General features: G+C 34.3%; 1 protein-coding gene across 7 annotated transcripts in view; it reads left to right on the forward strand.

Moving 5' to 3' along the window:
- LOC150092750 (xylosyl- and glucuronyltransferase LARGE1-like) overlaps nucleotides 1-19,396 on the forward strand; it is a 676,688-nt gene that overhangs the window by 12,064 nt on the left and 645,228 nt on the right. For 5 of the 7 annotated variants that reach the window (XM_090414755.1, XM_090414753.1, XM_090414752.1 and 2 more), the window contains exon 2: nucleotides 7,344-7,422. The exons of 1 other annotated variant lie outside the window; for it this stretch is intronic. The gene's annotated coding sequence lies outside the window, so the exon portion shown is untranslated. Of the gene's footprint in view, nucleotides 1-7,343; nucleotides 7,423-17,988; nucleotides 18,041-19,396 lie in introns of those variants that run through there. One more of the 7 variants, XM_090414756.1, reaches the window with a different exon arrangement.

Raw genomic sequence — 19,396 nt, forward strand, 5'->3', positions numbered from 1 at the left:
CTCACTGAAAAGCTAAATTGAGTTTCAGACTAATTTAGCTTGTCACGTGCGATTAACTTATCTACGGTCTGTGACTTTGCGCCCTGTGTTTTCCTTATTCATCGCTGGCATATATGTGATTGCAGGTCTGCCACAGCTAGGTGTAATATGAAGTCAGCATAAGAAAGAAGCAATTTAATTGTTTGTCATTTTGTTCTTGTTGTAGAGATTAGTGCTGAGACTATGAAGCAGTGTTTTTTTGTCTGTTAAAGGCTTGTGGTCTTTAGGCCGCTGTGCATAGTTTATGGGATAGACGGAGCCTTTTTCAGTTTAGAAAATTTTTTCAATATTTTCTGTTTTCTTTTTTTTTTTTTTAAATAGCAGACATTTCATTTGTTTTAATTGCATTGATTATATGCAATTAAACTACTCATATAGTAGTAACTAGTTTTACCGACAGTTGACATGTGTTAACAAACTCCACTAAGTAGATAAAATGAGTTGTATTAATGTAGTAAATGTAAACAATATAGTTGATTGTGGAACTGAATGTTCGGTAAGAAAGATTATCAAAATCTCTTCTCTTATATGTAACGATTGATTTCGTATTTTACTTAATACTGCCGTTACAAGTTTTTTTTTTTAATATCAGAAATAAAGTGTAAATTTCGACAAAAAAAACTGAATAAGACATATAATAATAAAACAAAATGGATAGAAATGCAATGCCAACCGAACCCTCATTTAGTTTGACTTTATTTCACTAGTAGAATTTATTTTGCAATTCAAATACGGCACTTATCAAAACGTATGCGTATTAATATTGACTTTTTTTTTTAAATGACGTTGGTATTTTCACCTACAGCGGAAAAATGAATCCAACGACAAAAATGTCGCGTTGCTTTTCATGTGTAATTTTATCAGCATGCAGCTAGAATTAGTGTTTGATTTGTTAATTTACTCCTGCTGCCAACCGTTTCGATCCTGCATAAATTATATACTTTAAATGACATAAATCCCGCACTGATTTCATATACCTCATACTTATGGGGCTTAATACTTATGTAAACTATTTCCGGATTTTATTTTAAAAAAAGCAGGCTAGTTAAAAGTAGATTAAATATGTAAATATGATATTTTATTATGTGGAATCTCAAATTTTACAGTGACGTGACCCTATAAAAATAACGCAATGTATTTAATGTAGATTGCGAGTTCAAGCGACAGAATTATTTTTAAGATACTTTAATCTGAATAAACAAATTAATAGAAATAAAAATATAAGATTATGCATTTAAATTCTTTCGCATTTTATATTAAATAATGCATTTTTAAGTAATTTTACTGATAGAAAGTGCTACAGGTGAAATGAGACGTCTGCATTCTTCGGTCCGATTCTCGTTTTCTAGATTAAGTCTCTTATTATCAGCTAATAATTTCTAATTTCATTGGAACATTCTTTATCATATCACAAGAGCTGTACGAGATATTCTTAGTTTTAGGTCCGTTTTTGTAAAGAAAAGAAAAGTGAAGACAAAAAGAGTGTTTTTCAATCAGAACTAGAAATTCCTCTCAAGAACTGCACTAACTTCATTCCGCACTTTAAAAGAGGGGAAAAAGAAATAGAAATCAAGTGGGATGCTCAGCGATCCGTGCCGCACACAAGAAGGGTTGACTATCGTCTACCTGGAAGAATTCCATGGAGCGAGAAGACGTTGGTCAGATTGCTAAGAAATCCTTTTTTTTTTTTTTTTTTTTCCCTTGTTGTCTTCCTGTTTCTGAGATCATAGTTGTGTCTCTGTCTGGAAACTTTTCTTGATCTTTAGAAAAATCAGGAAAAACAAAGTGGATAAATGCCGTGAAGAGAATGAAGCGATACTCACGTGGCTCGTTATGTCACATTATCATGACGGTAATGGTGATTGGTGGGGTAAACTCTGTTAGCTCACGGAATGCGCATTTAGGGATGCGATGTGCGTACGGATGTGTTTACGCTGCACAGTCACGCAAGTTTAAAGCTGTGGCTTCCTTTTAAAACAACTTAGTGTCGAGACAAAGTTCGTAGGAATGTGAACTTTGTAACATGTTTTTGAATGTTCTGGGTTAGCCCTGGGCAACTGCCACCTGCAACATTTTTTCTAGTCGCAGAAACTACTAACGAGTAAGCATCAGTAGTTTCTGCAGCAATAAATAAACATGCTGGAGCAGAGAAGTCTTGCAAGATACATTTCAAAGACATTCTTTTACATCTGTACACATAGTTTGTTGCAACCGGAAAGAAAATTGCAGGATACAAACTAAAAGCATCGTTCTTCTACGGAGTGCATGAATGCGAATTACCAACTGGAAATCTGAAGGCGTGGACCTTTTTTTTATATAAGAATTTGAATTCCATTCACGAAAAGTTATAAACCTATCGTACGTTTATTGCTGTAAATGGCCTAAGCGTTAAATGATATGATCTCGTGATCCCGTTCTAGAAACCAAACATGGAACTTTTTGACGGCACTTTAGGCCTCTAATAAGCAGAATGGTGACGCCACACCAGGATACGAAATCCTTTCCTCCACTTTAAGACAATCACAAGCAGTCTAATGCTTACAGCAGGATTCGAACCAGCAACCTACTGTTGGAGAGTGGACGTTTTTCAGCCGCAGAAAGACTAAGCGAGAGAGAGAGAAACGAAAAACAAAAGCACTTTATAAAACTTTCTTCAAGTTGTATATAACAAAACAGCTGCATTTTCCACTACAATCACTCTATGACAACTGAGAAAAGTAAAGCAACGATAAAAATTATTATTTTTATGCTTAGAATTGTCTTTGAGTCCTTTGTATTCATTTAACATAACCTATAGCCGCTTAGATAACGTTTTGGTGCACATGTAACTAAGAAATTCCATTTCTGAATATTCGTTGTAGAGACGTGGAGAGTAAGTTGTGTTAAAACGCCTTTTCCTGGAGGTCAGAAAAGGCGAAGAGGTTAGTCATAGAGATGTGTGTTGGCAGATCTGATGCTCCATATTCTTTTCTTCTAGTATCGTTTCAGAAAGCAATTGGCAGGTTCTACTTTGAGCATTTCATGCAATCCAGCAGAATTCCCAATGAGGCTGTGTTTGTGACGTAACAAACTGAATAATATATTGATTGGTTGAGTGGCGTTGTGAAAAGACGCAGTGAAAAAGTTCTGTATGACCACACTGTTTCTTTTTTTTTTTTTTTTTGTTCATGTTTGAACAATACTTTTGTGTGGGGATGGAAGAGTTCCAAACTGGCGCCATTCATTTGTTGTTGCTCACCTTTGATATCTCATGTCTGATTCGTAGAACCAAGACTATAGTATGTCCAAGTGTACCACTATGGGTGCATAATGATGGAACTTTTTTATTCCTTGATTAATGGTGAAGGATTTATTATACTGTGCTCTTAATCATATGCAGAATATCTTCAGTACATGTGGTACAATCTTCTCATTTAAAGTATTCCAGACCCTTATTGATGATGTCCTCTACTACAAAACAGGTAAACCGGTCAGAAGAACCAACACAGTTTACATACATAATACGTTGGCTTCACACCCTTAGTTGCTTCGGCCGTAATTCCAAAACAGCCACAGTCCCCACCCCCATCAATTTTCAGCAAGGATGCCAAAAGTTGGCTGTTTGCATTCTTCATTGGCGAGTGAGGCTACTGTAGATGTATCAGTAAAACCACTGTTTTTCATTCCTCTCTTGCACTATACTTTTATATGACATTTCTTTCACTCTACAGGCTTCACATTTCGACCATTCGCACATTCGGCTAGATTATAAACAACCGTATCTTAATGCACAAACGTTCTCCTAGTTTTGTTCACATGTTCTACACTACTGAATAGTCTCTCTGTGTGCCTTTACCGAAGGGCAACCACATGACGGCCGGTGTGCCTGTTTAGAAGGATGAAAAAAAAAAAAAACTGCCTGCCACTTCTGTGTGAGACGGTCTCTGGTTGGTGATTTAACACAACACTGACACTACTTACTATAGCACAGTATGACCTTTGCTCCCCTTACACCAATAAAACTTAACCAACTAACCAACACTACCTTTTACTCAACCCTAAGATATTTATTCTTGTATGATGTAAGTTTTATTCTCCCGCGTTGTTGTTTATAGCTGCATGTTTTTGGCAAACTTAGTGGTAATATGAAAGCCAGAATCCTTTTCTCTTAGTACTGTATACGCTTTGCCGACTGTTTTAACCACTGAGCAGAGAAGCTTAAGAACTGCCATGTGAGAGAATGAATTTCACTTATACTACTGCTCTGAACTGTCGCATAGGATTAACCGGATTTATTCTTGAACCTGAAAGCTATAAAATGTCGGTAGTTACATGCTGCTAGGCTCTCTCTAAAGTCGACTATAATGATTAAACTATTTTACTGGTCAGTAAAAAGTTAAAAGATATTAAAATGCTATTAAAATTAAGCGCACAGGGCATTCTCATATAAGATAAGAGTGTAATTCCATGCTTGGATGTTGTAATTGGACAGGCGGGCGCAAAAGACAAGTCTCAAAACATTCCAGCATTTCAGAGAACTGAAGTCGGTACTTTTCAGAAGTATTTAGTAAGGAGACAACCCAGAAGAAAATGAAGCAGTTTCTTTTCTTGTCAACAAGAAAAGCATACGTAATAATAAAAGTTGGGTTTGTGACTAGCGAGGCTTATGTACGTCTGTAGCAATAAGGTGTTCAACTTTATAGTTTTCATTTGCAGAGGTTTCAGAAATCCAAGAATGTCAAGCCATCTACTCAACAGACAATGTGTGCTTGCTGTGTGCTTGCTTTCTATTGTAGCTGTTAGCCAAAATATAATTCCCAAGTCTCTGTTGTAGTGGCTATAGAGACGTAGTCAGTTATGTAACAGAGAGCCAGTTCATTAATTTATGCAATGACGCTAGTAATTATTTAATAATTAATTTATTTTTAATGATTGATTTATGAAAATGCTATTTTATTATGTTTTGAATTTTCTTTCATGTAACTACCATTCTCATTTGATTATATTTATATAAAATATGGTAAACAAGCCAAAATAGAATAAATGTTTTCATTAAATGCTAATAGCTAAAAGTAAAAATCATTATATGTTAAATATTTACCACTTTTATCTTAAATTATCTATCATCATAAACATTTTCCTAAATAATTTAATAAGTTATTATGATTTTGCTACTCATCAAGACTTTTATGACATTTCTATCCAAGATTGGTTGTAAGTCTATTCACTTATTAGTATTATGGTTGGAGTAAGAATTAGATCATCTGGAAACCCAACTGCAAAGATCAAACATGGAATTTTTTTGTCGCCAATTCAGACATGCAATACATATATTTTTATATGAGTCCCAACTTATGAAATGTCAACCTATCGGACATTAGTGCTTTACGTGGGCTAAAGTTAAGATAATCCAGAAATCCTGCTATATAGACCAAACATGCAGGAACTTTTTTACTATTCAAATAAACAATACAGTGTTCTAATCCCAGGCTGCTGCCATTGCTTGGAATTACGTATATATATATAATTTGTCTTCGGAAAAATCCTGTTAACAGCGTATGACACAGGCTCTTAGGGATTCAAATCCAGGTCTTTCCAAGAATGCGATGAACTTTATATTTCACCTAAGAACAGTCACAAACATCCATGCTACAGTGGGATTCAATCCTACGGCTTATTGGTTGGAAAGCAGAAGCGCTATCCACTGGATACTGATCATAATTTTGATATATGATCAAAAGATATGTAGCCGTATTTAGGAAGAATCTACCATGCTTGTCGAAATTTCTTTGGTTAAGTTACCATAAGGAAAAATGTATACATCAATCTATTTTCAAACTGATTATTTTGTCATATCTGAAGAAGAATCCTCCTCCTCCTTATACGTATAGTAGGCCTAGTGGCCAGTTACGTTCATATTAGGCATGGGCATTAATGGAATTAGGCATGGCCTATTACCATTTGAAACCACAACCGCTTCGAGGATAAGGTGGCAGGTTTTCCTGTTCTGGGGGACGAAAAACTCGAGTTTCCGGGTGGGGAAAAAACCCTATATCCGTATGAAAGCGGCTAACTCACCTTTAGTCGAAAGCGACCAGATAAAGTTTCCTCACGTCACTGACGGAATCGAACTCAGGTCTTTCCGACCAAAGCGTTTGGTCTATACTGACTGAGCTACGAATCAGCTTAGTCAAATTCATGCATATATTTAATGACAATCTCAATTGGGAAAAGCTTGATGAGAGTCCTTTTCTTTACTGATTTAAGCACACGCATACCTTTTTTTACTCCATATGAATATTTACTGATGGTCTCACAATAAAAACGAATATGTTACTCATTTAGAACCCATAAACCAATTGAAAGACGTGTCTTGCTGTTCACAACAGTAGTTGCTTTGACAACAAAGTTCCAGTCATGCGTGTAAATACTCGTCGTTAAGTCTGTATTGCTTGCAATCCCTACTGGAGGATTACAATGGAAACGGTGTATTTGATAAATCCGCACATTGCATGACGACACAACAGGCAAATGGAATTACTCTTTATTATTCAAGACAACGATAGCTTTGTTGGAAGGTACACTAAAGATGCTATTTTGATTCCTTTATCAGCTGAACATCCATGAACTACGAATACCAGCAGACATTCTGTTTATTTCGAAACAGAAACTTCAAAATATGCTACATTCAGGAGATTTTTATGAAAGAAAATGAGAGCAAAATGTTAAGCAGAATTTTGTTAATAATACTGAACTAATTATTATTGCCTTTTTTGTACAAATCATCACACGCTTTGCTACACTAATGTAACCATAGCAACACCCTTTCGAATAATGGTAGTCGTTAATGCATAGCTTCAAAGAGGGACTAATTCCCAGCTATGATAGTTTGTTTTTTTCCCTTGAACTTCATTTAGTTACAATCTCATTAGGTCAACCATGATGACAAAACAAAACAAAAAAAAAGGCATTTAAACAAAATTCCATTAGTAATCGTATATTTAAACTGTATATTTAAACTTATTCATCCAAATGATGAATCGTATTATTCTACCTCATTTATTACTTAAAAAATTACTTATCCTTAAATAAAAGGAAAATTTACAGTTAAAATAAGGAATATACTTACCTTTGTTAGTTTCATTTATGCAATTCGTTGGAATAAGATCTGCTAAATATAATAAGATTACATATCAGCTTATATTTGGTCAGATATTTTCAAAGAGTTTTATTTAAAATTAATGCATTTAATTAAAAATAAAATCTGAAAGTACTCCTGTAACTACTTCTAATGAAGGATTACAACAACAGTAAAAAAATTACAGGTGGTGAGTCAAAGAATATCCAGTTATATAACAAAAGACTTCAACAAGAGCTCAAAGTACTACAAGAAGAAACACCAAGGTAAAATGTTGTATGAATGAACTGTTTAATATAACTATTAGATGATTAAGAATAATTCGAGTAGTTGCTGATTGATGTGATTTTACCTTTCATGAAGCACACAAACATTATATCCACATTACATCTTACGAAACAAAAACTTTTGTGATATATGATTGGTTTTGTTTTGTAATGTAATTGTTATTTTTGATTCTTTCGTAAAAGAAAATCTTAGCTGTCATCCAAACAAAACAAAGAGTTCTTTCTTATGGGAAGATTGCTATCTGTTTAAACAAAAATGTTACTGTAATCAACATCACTGAATATAAACATGAATAAATAATATGATACATGTCGCTTTAATATTCATTAAATAATTTTCTTCGCGATATTTGCTGACTTATTAGCAATATTGTTTATTCCGATACATTTAGTATTTGATGTACACAAATATCTAAAACAATAACATCATAATTTAGTATAGTATGTGAAAACAGTGACTTTTCTTTTCCTTTTGTCTTAAAGAAAAGAAGTAGTTGGAATTTATAAAATAACAGTTGAGAGAGATGTCATGAAGGATTGCCTGCTCTCATGATATTTATTTAACTTATGCATGGAGGTAAGAAAGAGTTCACTCCTGAGAAAATGAAGATATCTGCAAATGGACAAAATTGCATAATATAAAATATGAAAATGATATAGTAGTGTTTTACAAGAAGGAAAATTTAAAATGTCCATAAAAACAGCAAGGAATATATAATGCAGATAAACTTATTAAAAATCAAAATAATGAAAACTCGAAGAGACAGATAACTTGGATTTTGAAGGAAATAAAACTGGTTAAAAGAATTAATTGCTTAGGTACATAAGTTAGATCACTATTAGATTAAAACAGACTTAGATAACCATAAGGACGTTAAATTATGAAGAAAGTATTAAACAAGAATAAATTTATGTTGGTCTCCTAGAACTCATCTTAAAAATATGTAAAAATATACATATCTCTCCACAAGAATTAAAATTAAATTATACTGTTTAATGATACTCCTTACAGTTCTTAATAGAGCAAAGACTTACTATACAAAGACTTGAACTATACCATGAACTTGAAATTAAAACCAATAATGACGTAGATAAGAATTAAAACGATTGTATTCTTTTATGAGGTTAAACCCTCTTAAAGCGAATAAGGAGGACGACAGTTATTACTGCATTTTAACGAACCATATTCCGTCATGACACTTGACGTAAACTTTACGTTAGTAGAAGAAAAAAATCTTAAAATGTTGCCGGTTTAAAATTAACTTTTACACACTTTGCAAACTCACTTGCGCTTGTATCGTCCAGTACGTCATTGATGCTCTACATCCAGCTTTTGGATTAGAGTTTGTAGAGCTGTTAATCCGATGTCGATCAAAATGTGTAGTGTCCGTAATCATATCAAGCAGATTTACAATTTTCTCTTTCACTTCACTTATGACACTGTGATAATTTTGGTATTTTTCTTGGCATTCTGTCATTCTTTTATCTGTAAATCGAGTTTCACACATTTCTAACATGTAACAAATTTTAACAGAATAGAAGAGTAACAAATTTGATACACTGCATTTGTGCATAAATATTTCTGAGATTTAATTATTTTTCTATTGGTTTGAAAGAAAACATAAATCTGAATTCTTACTTGAAGTTTCAAAACAGGTCCGGCATAACAGCGCCATTTATGCCGTTTATGAAATGCAGCGTAGAGAAGGCCTCTGATGGAAGGATATTCACGCAATTTTATGAAGATTGCCCTTTCAAAACTTAGTAAGAGGGACACAGCACACATTGATCTGATTTGATCCGACAAACATGTTTACTTTATGGCATGAGTGTTGCTAAAAATATATATGTAAAGTTTCGTAGGGACAGGATAACATAAGGAATGAACGTGACAGAAGTTGAAGTATAGTCAAACATTTCCAACTAGAACTGCCGTCTACGAGAAACCTTTATTCGATCTTCTCCTAAATTTGTGTCTGGGCGTGTTCATATTACAAAACTGAACGGTACAAAATTTTATTCGGTTTGGATCAATGTAAAATAGTACGGTAGACTGATGGAGCGAGTGTGTTGTAATTGTGATATCAGATCATTCTATCACACGCTTTGGTAACTTAAAATTTACTTTTAAAAATAAAATATTTTGATAAAATTAGAACAAACTTGAATTTTATTTGAAAGAATATATTGGAATTAACATTATAATGAAAGTGTCTAAATGAATGTACAATTAAACAGAATTCTAATTATATTTTGAGTATAACCGAATTGGGATTGACTCAAAATGAATACGAGTACATCGACAAAATTTTCCATGAATTTGTTTTATGAAAGACTACTGTATTCAAGTGAATATATAAAATCTATGTAAACTTTCATAAGATGTTGCCAGCTTGGATGGCCGATTGGTCAGCGTATCAGTTCTCCACTCATGAGTCTGAATACCGCCATAAGGTGCTTGTAATTATGGTTACATGAGAGATGAATTTCATCGTCTGGGGTGAGACCATCTCCCCTTTCACTGGACAACTGAAGTGCTTGAAATATTTTTTAGATAATATGAAGTATTACGCTCAAATCAAGAAGTACAGAAGTAACAGAAGGTGTGTGTTTCCACACATCACGGGTCCATTTAACAGCTTGCAAGTAACACATATTATTATTATTATTATTAGACAGCAAAGAAAAAAACAAAATTCGTGTCGCTTCGGACCAAAATTAACTAAAGCTTGATGAATTGCAATAAAGTAGCAGTGTTTAGAGAAAGCTTTGCAACTTGTGATTAATTGTTCTTTTAATCACTGTCATGTTTAAATAACGTGCGCTTTAATTTGCCTCTTGCTCTTAATGGCCTTCGAATTTATCATTTCGTTCAATAGTTCAATAAATTGTAGATAGAGGGTGTTGGAAGACTACCGTCATATTCAAGTTAAAATTAATTTCGTGAAACATTTATCAGATTTAAGTTAATAAAAAAAACTACATATGATATTCGTAAGTTGGGAATGATTATATTAAAATTATCCTTTCATATTATACGCATCATTAATATAAGAATACTGAGAATAAGAATGCATTTGCTTGTACTTAATCCCTCAGAAATAGTGGGTTCGTTACGATAAGTTAAAATTTGAAGTAAAAGATTAACTATAAAAGATCGGTTCGCTACTTGAACTATGATCCTTGCCGATCAATTTATATTTTTGCATTTGATGTAAATTCTTTGGACGGCAACGGACCCGAAGAGAAAATTCCAGTTGAAAACTAACTAGCGGAATTAGAAATGACACTTCGGGATTTATTATGGCTGTGATTAGTTGACGAAATCCTCCAAATCATTCTGCCCACTGAGGTCCTGAACTTCATTTATTTTGTCGTAATTAGAAAATAGACTATCCCGTTAATCTGCCTGCATTAGTGAAGCTATTTATAACTGGTAGCGTCCTATATCTCATTTGTCTCCAATTACTCTTATTAATGGCCACGCATTCATATAAAGGTCATTTAATAGCGGTAAATGAGTCGTCTACTTGCATTAGCCCTAAATTTCATCTATGTCAGTAATGAACTCCAACTTTCTAAATGGCATTTCTCCTAATACACGCGAAACAGCAGCTTCAGACATTGTTGCATTCCTTACATTCCTACTGTTGGTATCCACGTTTAAGGGAAGGTGATTTCGAGAAAACGCTGTTCTTACGAATGCAACTTTGATGACATCGCTAAAGTCAAATTTCTATGCTCACTTGATCTCAGACTCTAAGACCAGTTATTTGTTCTCTACTGACTTTGGACTGTCTGAAATGAACAGGCAATAATCCATGCTAATAGTCATTATTCTTATATGAATAAATACGATTATACTAATGATATTTATTGTTGAACATCCTTGTTTGACTGTGATCCCTCTTATGGAGTTTGATAATCATTAAATCTGCTTTTTTTTGCAGATTTTGTTCTCAAAACCTTATTGTTAAAAGCATATTTTTTGTAAAATGTGAAAATTTAGAAAGTTTGAATTTAAGTTAGAAAATTAAACCAAGATCAACTGTATATAAAGAAAATTTGGTTTAGAAGTTTTCTTTGAACTATGAGGATATAAGACACAAAAATAATTTATTCTTGAAAAATTCTCTGACATAAGTGAGCGAATAAATAGTCTCCACTTTTCTATCAACATACTGAAGTTCGACTACTACTACGTCACAGATGTTTGTACATATCTTTTAGGTGTCAGATGATTTTCATTATCCAGTGTGATACTACCATCCCGCTTGCTGGAAGCCTAACGTAGATTGATAAAGTCACGTTTGGTCTTTAGCACAAGAATTCTGGTTTATCTGCGACATCAATGATGTGCTCGGTGTTTTCCAATCTTCAACGCATAAAAATGTTAAAAATGAAAGCTACATTTATTTAAATAAAAAAAAAACTTAGCCAGGAGCCAATCAACTTCAGGTAGATTTTGATAATGGTTTGATAATAAGTGCGGACAGCTGCACTCAGTTATGAGTGCAGCTGCCTTCAAGCATATTTTAGCATATTAGTTTTAATATAAAGTCCATGTTTATCCAGTGCTTCCAGGTATCCAATTTTATTTATACTGACTGTTTAAAAAACCATGAGTTTCTTTTATAATTTTATTACAGTTCTCTAGTCATCTCTGAATTTCTCCAATTGAATTTCGGCGCAAAAAGAATAAAGAGAAAAATTTGACGCCTCTCTTTTTCCGCAACTCAAAATGATGACCGAAGTCACCAAATGACATTCGTAAGTCACGACCTCCCACGTTTCCTTCTACCATCTTTTTCTGCTGTTTTCTCTGAATTCTTTCTAGCTGTCTCTAAAAATGAAGGATATCTACCTCAGAGTGAAAGACATCTGAAGAAGAAGTTGCTGCGAAGAGAAAATTTATTGTTGTTGTTGGGTTGCCCAACCACTTATCAAAATATTTGTGCAGCCTTTATTTATCTTGTAGTCTGCATTCTTTCTTCCTGTTTCGTGAGCTGGCACATGTCCAATCTTAGCCGTGTTGGCAAGCAGGCTCGATAAAACGCAATAAAAATGTTAGCAGAGAATTGTCTGAAATAATTGATTTTGTTTCTGCTGAAACTACTCCGAAAACACCAAGGATGGGCGTACGCCTAGCAAGTACCGTCCCTAGTACTGAGTAGACCGAAATTGAATTTATAATGCGGTAATTACATAGATGCATATTTCATAGGAGCAAAAAGAGGTCTTTAAACGATTGCGAATTAGTGGAAATTTCCCAGAGAGTTGCTTAATAAAATCATTTATATGTCGCATTGGTTTGAGATTAACTGATTAATGAATTCAATGCCATTTGTGCGTGGAACAGTATACGAATGTTCAGTCGGCAATTCTTATTCTTGAATAATTTCTCTGGGAATAAAGAATTGAATTAATGCAAGTATACTGTTCGCGTGATATTGCGAAATGGACTTTGGAAATAATGAATGACTTCTTCAAGTAATTAAATTACAACAAAAGATCCATTGTTTAAAAGATGGAGTCAAGTCAAATTGTGATTAAAGTAAACTTAAACCGCGAAGACAGGCAAGAAGTTTGATGTTTCTACTGAAAAATAAATTGTTTAATTATCTACAAGTCAAAGAGAAACGTAAAAACATTTCTAAGGAAGGAAGGAGAGATCTCATCTGAGGTGCATAATAAATTATTCACAGTTTGTATATTGCTAAGCAAAGTGCGTACAGCAGCAGCAGCACTTTGAATGAAGCCAATAAGACACGATATTAATGCATTATAGAATAAATCGACAGGCTTGGTCGATTTGAAATGAATGCAATATTAAACACGGGGATTACTTTGAAACGCTTAATGTTTTATTAAAGAGCAGCTGGAAGCACTCAAAGTAATCTTACATATCCTCCTCTGGCAGAAGACTTCGCTGTTGCTGCTGATTTTATTGGGCTACGTGGAGGAGGGTGGGGAAGGTCTGTTTTCATTGCTTTAAATATTCATGACACATTCTTTCCCTATGTCTTAGTTAAGCCGTTCTCTTTAATAGTGTGCTCTCAGAATCAAATTTAGCCTTCTTTTCCTGCTGTGTACGCGAATCGAATGACTAGAAGCACTCTCATATAAACCTACTCATGGTTATTAATGAGACAGACACCAAGTTCAAATATGAATTATCTCTGTTCTCGAAGCATTCCTAAAATCTCTCTCTCTCTCTCTCTCTCTCTCTTTCTCTCTTCCTCCTTTTAATAAATACTTAAGAGTAAGATTTCGTGTACTTATGTATATTGCCAGCTCTTTTTTAAATCTTATTCCTTCTCATGTTTTAAATTAAAACCGATAACATGAAAAAACTTTTCCTTCATTTATTTTTCTTTTTCACCAAGGTGTATTTTTCAAGAAATATATATATATATATATATATATATAATTTCCTGAATCAGAAACTATATCCCCTAACATACAAAAGTCGCCAGTTTGTGTGTGTGTGTGTGTGTGTGTGTGTGTGTGTATACACACACACACATGGTTATATATATACACGCGCACGCACACACACATACACACGCATTCGCGCTCGTAATCTTTATGTTGAAATAATATAGAATGATTAAGTTTCCCTAAAATTTGATTTCAAGAACCGCATCCGTGACTCGAAAAACAGTGGAGAATTATCAGAAATTATATCTGATTCTAAATCTCTTAATTATTTAAAAATATGGAATATATAGAATATTGAACAAAATTTTTTTATATTGAAAGTATATATATAACTAATATTAAAAATGTTAGAAAATAAATAAAGCACAGTGTCATTTATCTTTTGTGTATTGATTGATAATTCATATGGGGATGGATACCCCCCCCCCCTTTTCATATCTGTTAGGATTTGTTTGTAACGCAATCAAGGAACGTCTTTGTCACGCTCTGCCACATGAACCTACTTCAATTACTAATATGTGTGTTGCCAACGAAACACACACACACACACACACACACACACACACACACACACACACACACACACACACACACACACACACACACACACACACACACACACACACACACACACACACACACACACACACACACACACACACACACACACACACACACACAGTAGCTAGAGTCCAATATCGAGAGCTATTTTAGGAGTTCCATTACAGCCAACAACATCGATAGACGCTCGCGTCATCCTGGTTTCCGGATGGCCACGAGCAGCTAGGGCGAGAGAAAATACTTTGTGATAGTCTTCCTCGTGTCCGGCAGAATCGAGGAATTACTCCCGAGACAGTGAAGGTTCACAGATAGCGCTAATGACAACGTCTCCTCTGTCTTAGGGCAGCGGTCAGGGATTTGTTTGTGTGTTCGCTTAGACGATCACAGAGTCCACCACATAATAACTGCTGTCTTACGCAGTCTGTGGGAACACCAAGGGTCGGAGGGGGATGAAATGATATTGATCGCCATAGTAAGAAAAATGTATTTCCGTAATGTTCAACGGCAGGGTCGTGAACTGATTTAAATCGCTTCTTTGAAGAATTTATCTGGATATTGGGAGTTGGGAATCAACAGTCTTTGGATGTCGAAAAAATCTCATTAATTCTGCTACGGATTTCTAGCTGCGATAGCAAAATAGTGACGTTTTGAAATAAATTTTAATGAGGATCTATGTTTTGGTTCAACAGCCAGTTAACTAATTTTTTGCATGGTGCATAACGCTTCTAACTCCTTAAGATGCATTCAAAATCTCTAATTTTTTTTTCCTTTAGCAGTGTGTGTGTGTAGATGTGTGCGCGCCACTCGTTATCAATTTCATATACAGGATATACACTAACGCCAACCAAATGTATTCAAAATCGTTTTTGTATTTAAAGATGGATTTAAATGTTATTCACTCATATCATAATGAAATTTCGAAAGTAGTAATACTGAGAACAAAATAGTTATAATGTTTAACATTTTTTTTCCATATTTGGCAGATGTTCCTGATCATCGTTGGTAATCACGTGTAAACTTTTTTTTCTAATTATCTGAATATTTTAAAATTTGCTTAATTAATTAAGCAAAGGTTAATTTTAATTTATTTCGATTTCATCTTATTTATCATTTTTATTATTAGTTCAGTGTATATTTTTGTCCCTCGCAATTTTTCAGTTTTATATACATCGAAGATAAACTAAAATACATCTAAATTATTATTATTTATTTGTGAATACCAACGCAACCAATAATTAATTATATCACATTTTTTCTCGCTCTTACTCTAAAATTTGTAAGGTATTCCTAAATTCCATTTATGCATTACTGTATAATAGCTAAAAGGTTACTAAGAACAAAGAATTATACATACCTTGTTAACAGCTTTCATTTTTAATTCTAAAATCCCACTTCGGATGAAGAAAAATCTACAATGGTTTTCATTTACAAATGTTTCAGTGTCACTTTGATTTCTTTAAAGAAAAACCATGTTTTTTTATGAGAGAATTTTTATCCCTATACATATTTCCCAGATCTTATACAAGAACAAGCTGGTCACTTACTTTGTCAAGTGGTAGGTCAGTAAGTCGAAGAAAAAAAAATGAATCCATAACATTGAAATGTGATGTTTCATATTTGTTCGTTTGTTACTTAAAGAAAGAGGAAAGGAGAGAGATAAAGAAGAAATAAATTATGGCACTGGCCAAAATTCTTAGCAAAAAACTATTTTCGTTTTAAAGAGCTATCTTCAGACTTTCCTTTTTTTACAAGGAAAACGGAAATTAATTTGGATTCCATGAAATAAACAAGTTGGAAAACAGTTTAATCTCGAGTAGCTTAAAATAAAGTACGTTAATATTTATTCTGAATAAAAGTTCGAGAGTAAGAACATGCCATTGTTGGATATATTATAAATGACAAGAAATTATATTATATTATTCTTGTTTTAATCCTTTACTCAAGTTTAAGCAAACAATGTTTGCACATGAGGTGTCTTCACGACTAAGCTACTTATAATATAGAGGCTGCTGCCTTTGCGTCAACTGCCTCCGTATCCCATAATGCAAAAATATTAATGGAAGTACCGATATCCAGACAGGTTTCTTCCTTTATTGAAGTGGGGTTCAAGTGCAGGAGTACACCTCTCCCAAAAACTCCGAGTGATTTACAAAATCATTCTAAATCTTACGAAGTAACTTAAAACTCAACAAACTCCCATCGGTGGTTCCACTCAGTGACAATCAGAAACCGGCATCGAGCAGAACCGCTTTATTCTCCAGGAAGCAATCATGCCCAAACACGAACGTTATATACAAGTAGACCACTGTGAAGATACTTTCACGCAAACTTTGGTTTGCATATGATTGGTTACAGGATTAAAACAAGAATATATCTTGTTATTTATAATATACTTTATAACCCAGTGGTAAAATTGTCTGCAGCTATCTCTCATTCAGTGTATTTATGGTCACTTCTCAGAGAAAGTCTCCACTAAAAGCTGAGCCATGACTGGCGATGATTTTAATTTAAAGGTATCGGAGAAAGAGTACAGTAGACAACTACCGCCATTTCGCGATCCTAAACCATAATTCTAGTACTGTTGTCAGAATTGGTCAGTTGTGCAGTCTATTTTCCTGAGTAGGTTTTCTTCCCCCGAGTTTTTGAGGAAAAAATCCTGATTCCAGGAGATTGATTAACTCAGACTTAAAAAAGGCATATTTCTGAGTTAGTCGAAAGAGTTCCTCTAGTCAACAACTATAATCGAACCTATAACGATCTTTCTTTTGGCAGTTTAGCGTTATGGTACCAAAAACGTTGGCAAGGCCATAAGCGCCTCGCTGGTATTTTCATTAAACAAGAAATGAAACGTCTTAAAATTATAAGTAAAAGAACAACAAGAAAATGATCTGAGACAGTCATAAAGCAGTGCTCATGCGCAGAGGCATATCGTTTTGTTTTGCGTAACAGCTACTACAACTGGTTTAGCTGAAACCGAAATTGAAATGACTCTACGAACATTATGGTGAATCTACTTATATTTTTTTTAAAAAATTCCATCCAGCCAACTAGAGTCTAAGAATTCGCCAAACTAATATATAAAAATGATATAATTATGAAAAAAATACCACGCAAGTAGACTCTATTATTCAAATACCTTTTTTTATTGTTCGAATTTAGCCGTTCGCCAACTTTCAAGGGTAAATCTAATGTTTTGATTTTCAGATCGACTATAGTTGGAAATTGCAACCGGGTCAGTGAGTGCACTTCTAGAATTGATACCGTGTGTATGTTATGCTTCATAAAACAGTAAATCTTTTTATTCTTAGCGTATGTCTACTTTGTACGCTCTCTACGGATAGCAGCCAGCATCCGCTATTCTTGTCTTCTCGTGTTTTTGCAAGGTTTTTATTATTCGTTCACATTTCTTGCAGCAAATGGAATTTCTGTGCTGATAGTAAGCTGAGAAGGAGGAATGCCAAACTTTCTGATGATAATCATGAACAGAACCGTATCAATAATTTAACACGGCAGGGACCTGCGGTCTGCTAGTATTCCGTATATCCAGCGCTCATCGATCGAACAGTGTAGGTGATGTATCTCGATGGAATTTGTGGTGAGTCTAACGTGACGTTCATTCCACCGAACTCTACTTACCTAACTGGGAAGGAGGAGTAGAAAGAGAGAGAGAGAGAGAGAGAGAGAGAGAAAGAGCTGGCACATCACGTGATACGATTTTATTTATTTACTTAGCACGATGAAACTGTGTGCATAGACTACATTAACAGACAAACGGAAAGGCAACTCATTAATGAGGAACATAAGGAAAACGCTTAAAATGTGTGTTCCATTTAAATTCCTCTAACTTCTCGGAATGTCTTATTTGACAGTGTAGAATTCGGAAAGGAGATACTTCTAGACTTATAACTCCACGTCCTTATTTAAACGTCTTCCATGGCATACTTGCATACTAAGTGATACGTGCCGTCTGCTGTTGATTGATAGTTCAGATGCTACACAGAATCTAAATGAATTCGAATTTCTAGGACTGAGCAAACTGTAATAGTGTTAACATTATTGGTTTTTATAATAATTTTGTTCTCGTCATTGGATAACGATATATTTTTTTCTAAATTTTTAACCGATGTTTCTAAATAACATTAATGGAGACACACAAGAGACACAATGGCTTATAATTCTAGTTTCTGTCTCACTGTGACTTCTCTGAAATGATAGTTGTCATGAAATGAAATGATATGTTAAATAATATTTAAGTTATTAAAAATTTTATTTTTAACAACTTAAATATTTGTGAAAGAAGTTAGTAACGTTATGTGAAGTGTGAATTTTGTTTACTTCACAGTAATCATTTTACGATGATAGTAGTGTAATTTGATTATTTACGAAGTATATATAGTTGATCTCTTTGAGATTAACTCATTTTTTTCGATTGATATAAACAGGGTCCAAAATTATAAGAAGCCAAAAGGCTATTTTACCGGCGACATAAATTAAGTTTAAGAGAGATGGTAAATCCCGTATTATTCTACAGCCGGGTACGAAACTCGGATCGAAATCCATCGTAATCCTAGAGTTTCATGCCGAAAAAACTATCGGCGAGCCCAAGTGTAAGTAATCACCTGGGTAATACAACACCAGGGCAACTCGGAGCAAACGTGGATCAGGCTCCGTCACTGTACTTAATATTCTCTCATAATGTAAAACGCAGCTCCTAGGAGATGTATTACTGTTTTACATTATGAGAAGAGATCACTATCCAGATCGGTTTCAACCATTTTTGAATGTAAAAGTGAAACGGGCTCTAAAAATAAGACGATCCCGAAAGATCGCCCAACTCTGCGTTGTTCTACTCAATAACAGGCCCACCCCGTCACCGAGAAGAACTTCTCAGTATTGGCTCTATCCAGTGGCAGGCTCACCCCACCACCAAGCAGATCCATAATCTCAACGG

Source organism: Typopeltis vanoorti, chromosome 25 (genome assembly GCF_054136105.1).
Source record: "Typopeltis vanoorti isolate ZY-2024b chromosome 25, IOZ_Tvanoo_1.0, whole genome shotgun sequence".
Taxonomy (NCBI): Eukaryota; Metazoa; Arthropoda; class Arachnida; order Uropygi; family Thelyphonidae; genus Typopeltis; species Typopeltis vanoorti.